This window comes from Citrus clementina, unplaced genomic scaffold (genome assembly GCF_000493195.1).
Source record: "Citrus clementina cultivar Clemenules unplaced genomic scaffold, Citrus_clementina_v1.0 scaffold_3, whole genome shotgun sequence".
Classification (NCBI taxonomy): Eukaryota; Viridiplantae; Streptophyta; class Magnoliopsida; order Sapindales; family Rutaceae; genus Citrus; species Citrus x clementina.
Window position 1 is genome coordinate 32,157,431 of NW_006262339.1, and position 16,640 is coordinate 32,174,070.

The 16,640-nt window shown below is 33.3% G+C and overlaps 1 pseudogene; it reads right to left on the bottom strand.

The window, feature by feature from the left end:
• Window positions 1-3,750: 3,750 nt before the first annotated feature.
• On the bottom strand, window positions 3,751-7,015 carry LOC112099871 (annotated as a pseudogene).
• Between the last annotated feature and the right edge of the window lie 9,625 nt (window positions 7,016-16,640).

The following is a 16,640-nucleotide window of genomic DNA, read 5'->3' on the forward strand; positions in this document are numbered from 1 at the left end:
CAATATTGGCTATTGTTAATCGTGAATTATTTGTTGTTACTACTAGGCAACCTCTATTGTACTTAGTCATGTCTTGTAACTTCTCTATATCATCAGTCATGTGATTTGAATACCCTAAGTCAACAATCCAATCATGCTCGTAGTTAATTCGACCAAGTTTTGCGACTGTGAGGGCTAGCTCCTCTTCCTCAATGGCAATTGATGCTTCGGCTTCCCATTCCTATTGTCACTATCCTTTTTCTGATTGGAAGTGGCGACATTACCCTCTTTAAATTTTTCTTAGACCAACAATCTTTCTCTATATGGTCCCTCTTTCCGCAATTGTAGCAATACCTTTTGAACTTTTTCTTTAGCTTGTATTGGCCACCATTTCCGCGATTCCTTTGTGCTCCCCCTATATGTGAGCTATCTTCTTATTGATGACCTATTGACATATCAACAACTCCTTTAGATTCCCTACCACTATGTCGTCTGAAACAATGTCTCTTCTTATCAGTGAAGAATGCTTCCTCGTCATTCTTTATTGAGGCCTCACTCATTTGCCTTTCAATTGCTGCTTAATTAGCAAGCAAGTTTTCAAATTCCTCAATGGTTGTTGAGTTGGCTAACCTTGGATAGCTGTAATAAAAATCTTAAACTCGAGCCTCAAACCGTCGACAATAATTCTCTTCATTCTAGATTTAGAAATTGTAACAGTAAGGTCTAGCTCAGAAATTTCATGGCATAAAAAAATGACTATACTAGGGTGTATGAAAAAATAAAACATAATTGTCTTTTTGTTAAAATATTAAGGTTATAATAATAACTTTAAAAATGTGTCGTGGCTTATTTAATAAGTTGCTTTAAAAAAGCAACCCGCTCCTTTCTTTTAAAAGCTACTATCAAATGAAAAAACTTAGTGCCTGCTTGATATGCCTTATCTAATGGTCATAAGTGATTATTTTATCATATAAGCTTTTTTCAATTTTTTTGTGTTATTTAATTGTCCTTTTAATAAACCTTTTGGAGATTAAATGCCCTCAAAATAAATGTATCCCCTTGAAATTAAACATTGATTAATTAATCTCTTACTTTAAATCAATCGTTTATTTTACCAACAAGAGGCCATGTATTTTATTAGTAAGAGACCACACCAACATGGCTTTTCTTTATAAATCAAAATAAGACATATTGGTTATAATTACTTATGTATCCCAACTTTACTAACATATTTCTAAAAAATTGAGGACTAAACTGCTCAAAATTGAAACTATTTAGGTAATAGAAAAATTTTACTAAACTGAAAGACTTTATTAATAGTTTACAAGAAAGACACTATAATATTCAGGGCTCACTTTTCTTTTTCTCTTCTAATTCTTCACTCTTCACTTGACGCCTATAAAACAATGCTTAGGGGTTTTTGTAGTAACCTCATTAGATATTTTTAGATTAGAAATATCTCTCTTTCTCTACATAATTCTTGAATCTTCCATGAATTGAGCCCTCAACTTGAGCTTGGACAAATATAATTAGATTGCATTATGAAATTGGTGTTGGACTTTTAACATAATTGGGATGCATAATATATATTTAAATTGACGTGGCATCGAACATGTCTTCTTGATAGTGATGCAAAATTAACACATTAATAGTAAGTGCTAATGGCCAATTCCTCGTGGACTTGGAACAGAGTGCAAAATTCGGTGATCTGCGTTCTTGCTAGTGTTAGCTTGAAGAGCAAAGAGACACTCAGCATCAGCAGCAGCGGCCATTTCATAATGACTTTTGGGGATTATGGCACTTAGAACCACACCGTCCTTCAAATTCAAGCAAGGCACCTCTGTCTTCTGCTTGCTCAATAACTTTCTAGCTTCCAAAGATGGAAAATTGAAAACTAAAGCTAAGACGAAGACAATCAGAAAAATAGAGTTGAAACGAGCCATGGATGTAGATTAATATGGAACAAACTTAGATATATACTATAATTTTGAGGATGAGTTTAAGTTAACGAATGTGTACGTGGGATACTGAGTATTAGTGGATATATTTATATGTGTGCGTGTGTGTGCGTGTGCGCACATATATGGCTTTGAGAAAGGAGAGGCGTGAGGATAAAGAACTAAGGTTAATTAGCTAGTAGCTCAAGTCAGCAATTTTTAAATTTTCAAAGGTATATAATTTGGGTTAGGTACATTTGAACTATGCAGCCGGCGGCCAATAATATTGCTAGTAAGAACTGGTTTCATCCATGCATGCATGATTCTCCTATTGCTGCCTGCAAACACCTAGAATTTTGCATGCATATTCAACAGTTCAAAATATATTGATTGATTCAATTGGTAATATATCTTTTCACTTTGAATATATAGTGCATGAAATAAGACAGGGTGTGAGGTGACTTTGATATGGTACCTTGTGTTAAATATGATGGATTTTGGCATATAATAAATTATTGTTATATCGATATATATACTATTCAGAAAAGAAAAATATAACTTTTTTTTTCTCTGTATTATCTTTTTGTGCATACAAATTTTCATTTTTGTAAAACATGTTAACTTCCTCTTCTTTCAAAGGAACAAATTTTCAGCAAATACATTATTATTTGTTGGGCTGAATATATATCTCACGTATCATTATCGAATAACAGTTGATCTCTTTGGTAATAGTATATTCAGTTAACGGTAACATTATATTTATGTGGCTTGAGTGTAAGACTTTACTTCCATAAGCCGATCAGGAGTCAAAGAATCAAGTAGGCAGGATATTTTATTGACTTTTTTCAGGTCATTCTTTTTCATGAAGTGTTCGCTAAAATTATGACATTTAAGACTCATTATTCAGTAATTAAAAAAAGATATAATTTGTAAGAAATCCATATGCTGTGATTCTAACAAACCCTGATTGGGTTGATTAGCACCTCCTCTTTTTAACTCTAAGGTGAAGTGTCAAATTGTGGGATTGAGTGGGATTGTGTTGAGTTTTGGTTGTATTGTATATAGTATTCAAGTAGCAGTTGATCTCAAATAATTAAGTTCATGTTGGAGGCTCCAACAACAAAAGTAATGATGGGCACTACAAAATTTTAACCAAATTGAAATTCATTACCCAATCTTAGTCTGTGGTATTTCAAGAATAAGCCTAATACACAGGCTGGTATAGAGGCATCCACAACATCTATAATAGGTAGAATGGTGAATCGTTAAGTCCAAATAGGGTAAGTGAGCATAATAGAGCTTAAGGGAAACCTTGCTAAATAGATAACACATGAATGGGGTCTTTACTCAATAATTATTACCTTTTGTTTCCAGAACATCAATATAGTGGTTCCGATTTCAACTTTCCAAAAAATTCAAATTAGGAGATGACTGGTTAGCTGAAGTTGAATTCCCTACCTGCAAGTCATAAGATGAATATGAAACATCTAACTGGCATGACAGGCCAAATGAATATCTCCCATGAAAATTACTTCACAAACCATTCAGAACTGCAATCACTTTCTTATTGAAGCTACCAAAGTTATACAACTTGACCTCTCTAATGTATTATCACTTCCTTTCACAAACGAAAATGAACAAGGTGGCTGGTGCGCTAAAACCTGTGCACACTAAAGAAACTACAGACATGTTCGTGGTGATTGGTGAAAGTACAGAGTTGTATGTAGAGATATTTGCCTTTGGGAAAAATTGAGACTTTAGCTAACACATCTAGCCAACAAGAAGATACGCTTTCACTTCTAACCCTGAAATATTAGTAATCAGAATCTCAAATTTAGGGCCTAATCAAGGATTCAACAAGCTGAGAGGCCCTTGAGAACCTGTCATCCTTACACATCTAAGAAATCACAGTTCTCCATGTATCAAAATCAATAACATTCCCTTTCGTCAGGGTATTCAAAACCGTCCAAAGAACCTCCACATTCTCCATCTCACACAGCTGATCCACAAATAAATGTATACGAGCAGAGCGTGGTACAAAACCTTTCAAAAGCATCTCATCCAAATTAAAGCAGCTTCCTCAGCTGCATCCCATCACATAGCCCATCAAAAAATATCCTATAAGAAACAACATCAGCATTACAAACTTTGTCTAGGCATATCCTCGGACAATTCTTCTGTCTCACTGCATTTTCCCTCCTTACACAACCTACGAAGTATAACCAATCTCATAATTCTTGAAAACTGTAAATGCTGCTTCAAAATCCTCTCTTTACGAAACCCACTAATCAATGCATTAAAGGTCACAGAATTTCGCTTGCACCCATGCTCCTACCTTTCCTTTAAAATTGCAGTAACTTCGTTTTTCCTTCCTGCCTTAAGAGGCGCACTGATCAACATATATACACCCGCGTCCAGCCAAAGTCAACTCACCAACCGCACAAAGCCCTTTTATCAATGATGCAGAGACTTGTCCATCAGGCTTCACACTATACACTTTCATCGTATCCTCCTTCAACTTTAACGCCTCATCTACCCTCAACTCCGAAAAAATACCGTAAAATATCCCACAAGTGACAACAGTTGGCAGCAATCTTCTTTTAAGCATTTCATCAAACATCTCCGCGCATCCTCTAAGTCCCCAACTTACAACAGAACCGTGCATCCATATATTATGCTACAAGCATCTGGGCTCACATATTTCTCCATAATTTGAAACAATTCCTTCATTCTATCAAGATTTCCACACGTTAATAGCACATTCAGCAGCGCATTGAAAGATTTGACCGTCCTTTGGACTTTAAGCTCGGCATTTCTTCAAACAGTTGGAGTGCGTTTTTAAGTAAAGGCGCACGTCCATAAAAGTTAATAACATTGCAGAAGATTGTCTCCTCGGGATTTGAGTTGGTGAAGAATTTGCTGCATTTCGTCGAACATCTTGGCTCGACCCAGCTTGGAGATGATAACGTCATAGTGAAGGAGATTGTACCGAAAGGGTGCGGAGCTTCAATTTCATTGGAGTAAGGATTAGGGTTTATGAAGAATAACTAAAACTAATTATCAAAAATGAAAAAATTTACCAGTGATTTAACATCTAGTTCGTGCAATATAAATGGACCCAAAAATATGTAATGAAATGTCTTATATTAAAGATCAGTATAAATTATGATTGTTTTTATCTAAAGTTTTAGAGTCTTTTTTTTTTGTGTCTGAAATCTAAATGAGTCTGAATTTTTCTAAAGTTTGAATCAGTCTGATTACGAAAATCTAAATAATATATTTATTTTTCTTTTCTAAATATATGAATATAAGTGGCATCTTATTTGTTTTTACAATAAAAACATCTTAAATTTGGTTATTTGACATTTGTGTCCTGGTAAATTAAAATAAAAAAGAGGATTAGATTTTATAATTTAGGAAATAAGTTATTTTATAGATATATTCTTGGAATATAATATTTACTTGTTATTCAGACCTTTTTTGATTCAGATAAAAGTCAAAAAAGTTTACTTTTTCTATTCAGATGTAAATATCTGAAAATCAGATATAAGTTTCAAAAAACAAACAAGCATATTTTACAAAATGTCTAAAATTAATAAAATTTCAGACTTCAGACATTTATCAAACAACCCCTTACTCTTATCCCATGTTTGATTGAAAAAATGGATAGGAGAGGAAAAGAATGGAAAAGGAAGAGAGAGAGGAAAAACAAATGAAAAAAGAGAATGAATTATTAGAAAAGCTATTAGCCAGCAATAGAAAATAAAGAAGCAACACAAGATGAAGAATAAAAAGAGAGAGAAATATATTATAGAGTGATTTTATTCATTCCAAGTGTGTGTACAAAACAAAGTGATGAGCTCTCATTTTATAGTTACATAATCACTCCATGAAATAAATATAAAAATTATGAATCATAATTTCTTGTGAGATAGTGGGAGTTATAGGGAAGTTAAAGGTTGCTAATGAGAGATAGTGGGGAAACTAAGAGATATATGTTATGAACATCCACATTTATTTTAATAAATTCATAACACCCTCCTTGGATGTTCATTACAAAGAATATGCCTCATTAAAACCTTTACTAAAAAAAAAACCCTTAGGAAAAAATTAGTAAGGGAAAAAGAGTACATTATTTATTGATGTCTTGAATAATTTTGGAGATATAAAGTTGCCTCATTAAAACCTTACTAGGAAAAATCCTATGGGATAAAAACCTAGTGAGGAAAAAGAGTACAACATATAAAATTTCTTCTAAAATAAATTATTTTCCCTAATAAGTATACTCCCCCGCATCTTGACATAGATTCTTCAAGATTTGGAGAAAAATCTTTGAGGTAACGCATATCAATTATGTGTACCAGCTTTTTGAATGTCGTCGTTGGTAGGGATTTTGTAAATAAATCTGCAAGATTATCACTTGAGCGTATTTGTTGAATATCTATTTCACCATTCTTTTGAAGCTCATGTGTATAAAAGAATTTGGGTGAAATATGCTTGGTCTTATCACCTTCTATATAACCACCTTTAATTTGGGCAATGCATGTTACATTATCCTCATATAATATTGTAGGGTTATTTTTAATTGATGACAATCCACATGTTTCTCGAATATGTTGTATCATTGATTTTAACCAAATGCACTCACGACTTGCTTCATGAATAGTAAGAATTTATGAATGATTTGAAGATTTTGCAACCATTGTTTGTTTCATTGATCGCCATGATACAACACTATTACCAGAGGTAAACAAATAACCCGTTTGAGATCGGGATTTATGTGGATAAGAGAGATATTCAGCATCTACATATCCAATTAGTGGTGACTTTGATCCATTTGGATAAAATAATCTCATGTCAATTGTTCCACGGAGATAGCGAAATACATGCTTTACACCATTCCAATGCCTACGAGTTGGTGCAGAACTATATCTTACTAATAAATTAATTGAAAATGCAATATTAGGTCATGTACAATTTGCAAGATACATGAGTGCACCAATTGCACTTAAATATGATACTTTAGGACCAAGAATTGCTTCGCCGTCTTCTTTAGGACGAAATGGATCATTTTCTACATCAAATGATCGCACCACCATTGGAGTGCTTAATAGATGGGCTTCATTTATATAAAAACGCTTCAAAACATTTTTAGTATATGTTGACTGATGTAAGAGTATTCCAGTTGGCCAATACTTAATCCATAAGCCAAGACAAAATTTTGTTTTTCTAAGATCTTTCATTCTTTCATTTCAAACTCATTTTTCAAATAAAAAGCTGTTTTTGAAAGCTCTTCAGAAGTCTCAATCAGATTTAAATAATCAACATGTACTGCAACTATCGCAAATCCAATTTCAGATTTTTTAATAAAAACACGAGGGCAAATTAGATTATTTACATATCCTACTTTCAATAAATAGTTGCTTAAGTGATTTTACCACGTGCGCCCAGACTGTTTTAATCCATATAAGGATCGTTGTAGTTTCAAAGAATATAAACTACGAGGTTTTAATTTGTTTACTTCTGGCATTTTAAATCCTTCGAGGATTTTCATATAAATATTTGTATCAATAGAGCCATATAAATATGCAGTCACAACATCCATAAGATGCATATCAAGCCCTTTAGAGGTTACGAGACTAACTAGCAATTGAAATGTAATTGCATCCATAACAGGAGAATATGGCTCCTCATAATCAATGCGAGACCTTAGAGAAAATCCTTGTGTAACTAACCTTGCTTTATATCTCACAATCTCATTTTTTTAATTTTGTTTTCTAAAAAATACTCACTTATAAATAACAGGTTTGACATCTTCAGGTGTCAGGACTACTGGTCCAAATACTTTACGTTTCGCAAGTGAATTTAACTCTGTTTGAATAACATCTTTCCACTTTGGCCAATCATTTCTATGTCGATATTCTTCCACAGTTTTGGGGTTAGGATCATCATCATCATTTATGATATTAAGAGCCACAGTAAATGAAAAAATATCATCAATAATTATTTCATTTCAATCCCAAGATTTTTCTATACCAACAAAACCAATCATAATTTCATCATTTTGTTTCTCTTTAGGAGAAATTGATACTTTCTCAGTTGTTGGCAAATCTTCTTCTGAGTCAATGGGACGAATACTTTTTGATTGATCAATCTCTGTTATTTGATTGGCAGGCAATGACTCTTCAGGAGTGCTAATTTCATTTTCTAACTTTTCTTGTCTTTTCCTCTTCTGGGGAATTTTGTCTTTTGAGCTAATTGGTCTTCCATGTTTCAAACGTACTTTACTTTCATTAGTTTTGTCATGTTGTCCTTCAGGGATCTCAACACGCGATAGGGCATTTTTACCTGGAATATATGATTCTGTTATTTTTCTTAAATCAGTAAATGCATCAGGAATTTGATTTACAATATTTTGCAAATGAATGATCCTTTTAACTTTAAGTTCACTTTTATTTGTATGAGAATCAAGATGAGATAATAATGATGCATGCCATGTAATTTCACGTCGTTCATTTACTTTTGTCTTTTCTCCCCCTAACGATGGGAAAATTTGTTCATCAAAATGGCAATCTGCAAATCGTGCAGTAAAAAGATCTCCAGTTAAAGGTTCAAGATACCGAATTATTGAAGGAGAATAGAAACCAACATAAATTCCAAGTCTTCGTTGCAAACCCATTTTATTTCTTTGTGGGGAAGCAACTGGGACATAAACAGCACATCCAAAAATTTTCAAATGAGAAATATTTGGCTGTTGGCCAAAAACAAGTTGTGAAGGTGAATATGTATGATAAGAACTTGGCCGAATGTGAATTAATGATGCAGCATGTGGTATTGCATGTCCCCAGCATGCAAAAGGCAAATTTGATCTAAGAATTAATGGTCTTGCAATTAATTGTAAACGCTTAATCAAAGATTCAGCTAAACCATTTGTGTATGAGTGTGCGCGACAGAATGCTCAACATCAATTCCAATAGACATACAATAATCATGAAAAAAATTTAGATGTAAATTCACCAGCATTATCAAGTCTAACTTTTTAAATAGGAAAATTAGGAAATTGTGCTCTTAATCTAATGATTTGAGCAAGAAATCTAGCAAACGCAACACCACGACTAGAAAGTAGAGAGATATGTGACCATCTAGTTGATGTATCTATTAAGACCAAGAAATAATGAAACAATCTACAACTTGGATGTATAGGGCCACATATATCCCCTTGGATTCTTTCTAAAAACTTAGGAGATTCTAGACTTACTTTAATTGGAGATGGCCGAATTATTAATTTGCCTTGAGAACAAGCAGCACATGGACTTTCATTTGGCAAAAGAATCTTCTGGTCCTTTAATTGATGTCAATGTGAATTTTTTATAATACGACGCATCATGATTGATCCAGGATGCCCAAGTCTATCATGCCAAAGTTTAAAAATCTTTGGATTAGAGAACTTCTGGTTCATTGTAAAATTTATCTCTATTGTTCTTATATTTGTATGATACAACCCAAACGAAAGAGAAGACAGTTTTTCCAGTACATGCTTCTGGCATGAAATAATTGAAGTAATGCAAAGCAATTTACAATTACTTTCACTAGATGTTTCAATGTGGTATCCATTTTGACGAATATCCTTAAAACTAAGCAGATTTCTGCTGGAGTATAAAGCATCATTTATTTATAATTTTGTACCATTTGGTAACATGATATTAGCTCTTCCGGAGCCTTCAATTAAATTAGCAGAACAAGATATTATAGTAACATTAGACTTAGCTAATATTAAATTATGGAAATATTTTTTATTTCGTAGAATCGTTTGCGTTGTCGCACTATCCACCAAACATCCATCTTTATTATTCACCAAGTGATTGTTCAAATTTATTGTATATCTGAATAGAGTCTCGTGCTGATAACGTGTTAGAAAAGCTATTAGCCAGCAATACAAAATAAAGAAGCAACACAAGATGAAAAATAAAAAGAGAGAGAGCAATATATTATAGAGTGATTTTATTCATTCCAAGTGTGTGTACAAAACAAAGAGATGAGCTCTCCTTTTATAGTTACATAATCACTCCATGAAATAAATGTAAAAATTATGGATCATAATTCCTTGTGAGATAGTGGGAGTTATAGGGAAGCTAAAGGTTGCTAATGAGATATAGTGGGGAAACTAAGAGATACATGTTATGAACATCTACATTCATTTAATAAATTCATAACATCAATTTTATTTTTATTATTTGATTGGACAAACAATTCATCTATTCCATTTATTTCATTCCCTTGTCCTCTTTTCCTTTTCTCTCTTTTTTTTTCTTTTCAAACCAAATATGCCATAAATTATTTTTTATTAGGATTAGAGTTCACTTTTACCACTTATCCTTAACTTTTCCATGAAATTGTGAATGGTTAATTTTCCTCAATCTTTTATTAAATTAATTGTATAAAATAACATAAAATTTTATGAGGATTAAACTATTCCTAATTGTAAATTATTTGCCCTCTTAGTTTTATTGATTAATGTTATATGCAACCCGTGTTCATGGTTTCTTAATAGTGTCCCTCATCTAACCAAAATCCTAGTTTCGCCCTGTATGAAATGCTTAAAAACATAGTAATAAACTATTAATCAAAATGTATCTATCATATCTTCTATATGAAAAGAAAACAATATAGAATTTTAATTACTATGAGAATAAGAGAATCAATGTGAGTTTCACGCATGACTCATCAATCCAAGATCGAAAAAGTACATAAAAATAAGGAAAAAAATTGCAAGGAGCAATATTTGTCCCTAGCTACTAGACACTTTTGGTCTCATGTTATGAGACTAATTTGATTTCCAAACACATTATTTGATATTTCCATCATTAAAAATAACAAATAATAATAAACTTTTTGGATAATTTAAGAGGCTTCAAAGGAGAGTAGAAGATAACAAGATTTTCTTGTGCCTATAATTAAATTTATAGCGAAACGACAAGTGAAATCAAAGCCGATTAAAATTAACCTTTTAATTATATGTAATCAAATAAAACGAAGAAAAGGAAATCAAATTCAAGTTACGAACTTTTGTTCCCACAAGTATTGTCAGTTATTTGTTTTAAATATTTGTTAGTTGATCATAGTGTTTATGAGAGCTTCTATGCAAATATCACATTTAACATTTCTATATCTTTATGTATGCATGAGGATATTAATAAGAAATTTTCCTTTTTAGAAATTTGTACACAGATTATCTCTGTGTTCTTGAATATAAGAGTCTAATCATCCTATCTTTATCAAATTTTCTCATTTCAATGAAAGTAAAATATACTATAATGTCAAGATATCAGGGGAAACTAACTGCATATATAATTTCTAATAAATTATAAAGGATCCAACGAATTCAAAATGACAACAAGGTATTTTGGATAATTTTTTTTAAATATGTAGACTAATTGGATGATTAAATCACGTCGTATGAAATATAACATCATTTTTCCATAGTTTGCGAATACACATAGAAGTGCATAAATGAAGTTGGGTTAGGTATTATGTAACCATAAACCTGAAGTCATTTTAGATTCTACTTGGGTGAAAAGGGGGTTTCACTTTGTGAGAGAAAGATTGATTAAATAGAAACGCTTACCTAAAAGTGATGCTACCTGGGAAAGTTCTCAAGAATTATGAGATAGGTTCATTATTATGTACCTGAAGGATATGGTTCCAGTGAAGGAGGGGGTATTGACATTTAAGGTACATACATGAAGGTTATGGGAAAATTCTCGAGAATTATGAGATAGGTTCATTACTATGGACCTTGAGGACAAGGTTCTAGTGAAGGAGGGGGTATTGACATCCAAGGTACCTTCTCGAGAATTATGAACTAGGTTCATTATTATGTACATTGAGGATAAGGTTCCAGTAAAGCAGCGGGTATTGACATTCAAGTACGAATAAGAAGGTCATGGGGAAGTTCTCAAGAGCTATGAGATAAGTCAATTACTATGGACCTTAAGGACAAGGTTCTAGTGAAGAAAGGGGTATTGACATCCAAGATACATACAAAAAGGTTGTATGAAAGTTATCAATAATTACGATATAGGTTCATTACTATGGACCTTGAGGGTAAGGTTCCAGTGAAGGAGGGGTAAGTCGTAAGAAAATTTTCAAGAATTATGAGATCGGTTCATTATTATAGACCTTGAGGATACGATTTGAGTGAAGGAAGGGGTATTGACATTCAAGGTATATATAGGAAGGCCACGACAAAATTGTCAAGAATTATAAGATAGGTTCATTACTATGGACCTTGAGGACAAGGTTCTAGTAAAGGAGGAGGTACTGACATCCAAGGTAGATACAGGAAGGTCAAGGAAAAATTCCCAAGAATTATGAGATAGGTTCATTACTATGCACCTTGAAAGAGAAAATGAAGTTGTTTGTTTCTGAAGAAAATGATTTTAAGAGAAAAGATGACTTTCTTTCTTATTGATTTTTCTTAAGTATTTACAACTGAATCAACTCATCTTATATACACGCACAAGATTGCATCTTAAGCTAATTACATTCAGTTACACACACATACGAAATGACTAACAACAATCTTAACAATCTTGTGTTGATCTGGCAACTTGCTTAATTAACTCTGATGAGATGGCATTGTTGAATCGTTTGACTAACTAAGATTGAAGCTTCTTCTCCTTCTTACTCATACTCTCTGCGAGCTCAACACACTGAACTTCCTTAACAGCCCCCCTTAAACTCAAGGGGCAAGGCTGCACATTGAGTTTTGATCTCAGATAGTTAAAATGAACAAAAGAGAGGGGTTTTGTCATGATATCAGCAATATGTTCTTCACTGGGACTGTACTGAATTTTTAACTCCCCCGCAATCACTTTGTTTCTGATAAAGTGTAAGTCAAGCTCGACACTCGTCACTATTAATCTATTCTACAATAGATTCGTGCACTTGTGAGTTCAATAAAATTTACACAACAAGTTTTTAGCGCCGTTGCCGGGGAGGTAAGTTATTTTCATTCGTGAAATTAATTTTTGTGAATAATTTCTTTTAATTGTTTTCTTGTAATTTTTTTATAAAAAAAAAGAAAAAAATGAATCTACATTTAGAGGTAAGAATTTCTTTTCTTTTTCTCTTTTTTAAAATTATGTAATTTAATTTTCAATTTATTTTTCTTTGTAATTTTTTTGTTTATCTTATTAATTTATTTTTAGTTAATTTATTTCACGTATTTTTTTAAGTGTGTTTTTTATAGAAAGATTGTAACAGCGTGATAAGGTTAGTACCGTAATTTCTCCTTCTTGTTTATTTTTATTAATTTTGTTCTTATTTTTTTGTATTCATTGCATGCATGGTTGAAGGTCATTATTACCTAATCTTGAGCCTATAGATCTTGAATTTGAAAAAAAACTTCGCACACATAAACACATTGTAATTAAAGATAAAAGTGAAATGGATTTGCAACAACAACAAGCACAACCAGAGAGGCCATTTAAGGACTATTTCAGTCCCTTAGCTAATTTGAACACATCATGCATAAGATACCCAAATGTAGCTGCTACAAGTTTTGAACTAAAACCTAGTGTGCTAAATTGTCTCCCAACATTCTATGGCTTAGAAAATGAGGACCCATATAATCATCTGAATGATTTTCATGCTGTTTGTCAAACTTTTAAATATGAGAATTTTTCAGACGATGATGTTAAACTTAGATTATTCCCATTTTCTTTAAAGGATAGAGCTCGTTCATGGTTAAATACTCTGCCTGCTAATAGCATTACATCATGGGAACAAATGGTAATTAAATTTTTAAATAAATATTTCCCAGTGCATAAAACTAATGCTATTCGCAAGGAAATCTTAGAGTTTACCCAGAGAGAAGACGAACAATTTTTCGAAACATGGGAGCGATTCAATGGGCTACTCTTGAAGTGTCCGCATCATGGGTATGAGAAATGACATCAATGCTAATACTTTTTGGAGGGATTATTGCCGAATGTGCAAGAATGACTAATGGCAACAAGTGGAAGAGAGCTAATGTCAAAAAGTGCATCAGAGATTTGGGAATTCTTCTAGCGACAAGTGGATAATTCCCAACAACGGAGTTGGTCGCTCAGGAACACTAAAAGAATTAAGGGAGTAAATGAGGTTCACATTGGCGAGTCAAGTTTAGAAATTAAAGAAGTCAAAGCGATAATTGAAGGTCTCTCTCAACAAATAGCATCGTTATCGACTGTTAAATCAATAAAGCCACATGACCATGACTCATACTCAGATCAAGCCAATGCCATAAGTGTAATGAGAAAACCATCAAATTATAACCCATACTCCAAGACATATAACCCTGGATGGAGAGACCACCCTAATTTTTCATGGCCTCAAGGATTCTAACAAAATGGACCAACAACTCCAGCTCTACCAATGCAACCAATTCCTCAAATTCCTCAAGCCTCTTAGCCACTATTTAGACCATACAATCAGAACCAGAACTACTCTCAACTCAGACCATGGGAGGATGCATTCCAGAATTTCAAGAATGTTACTCACTTTATGATTGAGCAATAAAACCGCACCATTGATGGACTACGAAATGAGATGAGAGCAGGCTTCAACTCACAAGCCCAATCAGTTTCAAGCCTCGAGAAGATAGTGGGATAACTTGCTTCTTTAGTTCAGACCTTGACAATGACTGTTGAGAAAGGAAAATTTCGAAGTCAACCAGTGCCTAATCCTAAAGGAGTACATGAAGTAAGTATCAGTTCACCACAGTAGCATGGAGAGGTCAAAGCAGTCATGACCTTGCGAAAAGGAAAAGAAGGCGACAATAAAGTGGAGATGCCAGTGATAAAAGAAAATCAAATTGTACCTGTGAATATTGAGGACTTACCATCGGAAGAGAAAGAAGAAACCAACTCATGAGAATATGTTCCTAAAGCTCCATTTCCTCAAAGGTTAGCTAAAGGAAAGAAGGAAAAATCCACAGGTAAGATTCTTGAAATCTTCAAACAGGTAAGTGTTAACATCCCTTTACTTGATGCTATAAAATAAGTTCCATCTTATACTAAGTTTTTTAAAGACCTTTGTACTAAAAACAGAAACATTCACGTTCAAAAGAAGGCATTTTTAACAGAAAACATTAGTTCTATACTCCAACACAAAATTCCTTTAAAATGCAAAGACTCAAGCTCTCCCACTATCTCATGTAGTATAGGGAACCACACAATTGAGAATGCTTTGTTGGATTTAGGAGCTAGTGTAAATCTGTTACCTTACTCAGTTTTCGTGAAACTTGAACTGGGAGAATTACACCGAACTCCAGTGGTGTTACAATTTACAGATCGGTCCACGAAAATACCTCGTGGTATTATGGAGGATGTGCTTATCCAGGTAGACAAGTTTTATTTTCATGTTGATTTCATTGTAATTTACACTTAACCAATATAGGATTCAAGGAAGCATATCCTCATTATTCTAGGCCGACCTTTTTTGGCAACTGCGGATGCTCACATTCAATACAGGACTAGAAATATGCAGTTGTCCTTCGGCAATATGACTATGGAGCTGAGCATCTTCAACATTGCCAAACAACCTCATAATGCAGATGATCCAATTGTTGATGTGGAGTTAATAGAAGTATTAGTTGATAATACTTTTGTTTCAAACCTTAGTGATGATCTTTTACAAACATATTTAACTGACTTTGGTTTCGATTTTGATATTGACAGATCGGTCAATGAGGTCAACGCCCTACTTGACTCAGCACCATCCATGGACACTAATAAATGGAAGTCAAGAGTTGAACAACTAGCACCATCGGAAAAGAAACTCATCCCATCACCAGAATCACCACCGAAACTCGAGCTCAAACCATTACCCAACACATTAGAATATGCATTTTTGGGAGAAGAAAACACTCTACCGGTAATCATCTTATCATCCCTAAACGACGAACAAAAAAATAAGTTGTTGGATGTTTTAAAAGAGCACAAAGGAGCATTAGGATGGACTATAGCAGATCTTAAAGGTATAAACCCAGTAGACTGCATGCATTACATTCACCTTGATGAAAATGCTAAACTTACTAAGGAAATGCAACGTCGGTTAAATCCTAACATGAAAGAAGTTGTTAGAACTGAAGTTCTTAAGTTATTAGACGTAGGTATCATTTATCCAATTTCTGATAGTTCATGGGTCAGTCCTGTATAAGTTGTCCTTAAAAAGTCAGGAGTTACAGTAGTTACCAATGCTGATAATGAATTGATACCAACTAGAGTAACTATATAATGTCGTGTATGCATTGATTATAGAAAGTTGAATTCTGTCACACGTAAAGACCATTTTCCTTTACTATTTATTGATCAAATGCTTGATAGATTAACAGGCCATGAATTTTATTACTTTCTAGATGGCTACTCAGGATATAATCAGATTCCCATAGCACCAAAAGATCAAGAGAAAACCACTTTCACTTGCCCTTTTGGCACTTTTGCATATAGGAGGATGCCATTTGGATTATGTAATGCACCTGCTACATTTCAACGATGCATGTTAAGTATTTTTTCTGATATGGTTGAACGATTTCTTAAAGTCTTTATGGATGACTTTTCTGTCTTTGGTGATTCATTTAATCAATGTTTACATCATATAACCTAGTTCTGCAGAGATGTATTGAGAAGAACTTAGTCTTAAATTGGGAGAAGTGCCATTTTATGGTAAAACAATGTATTG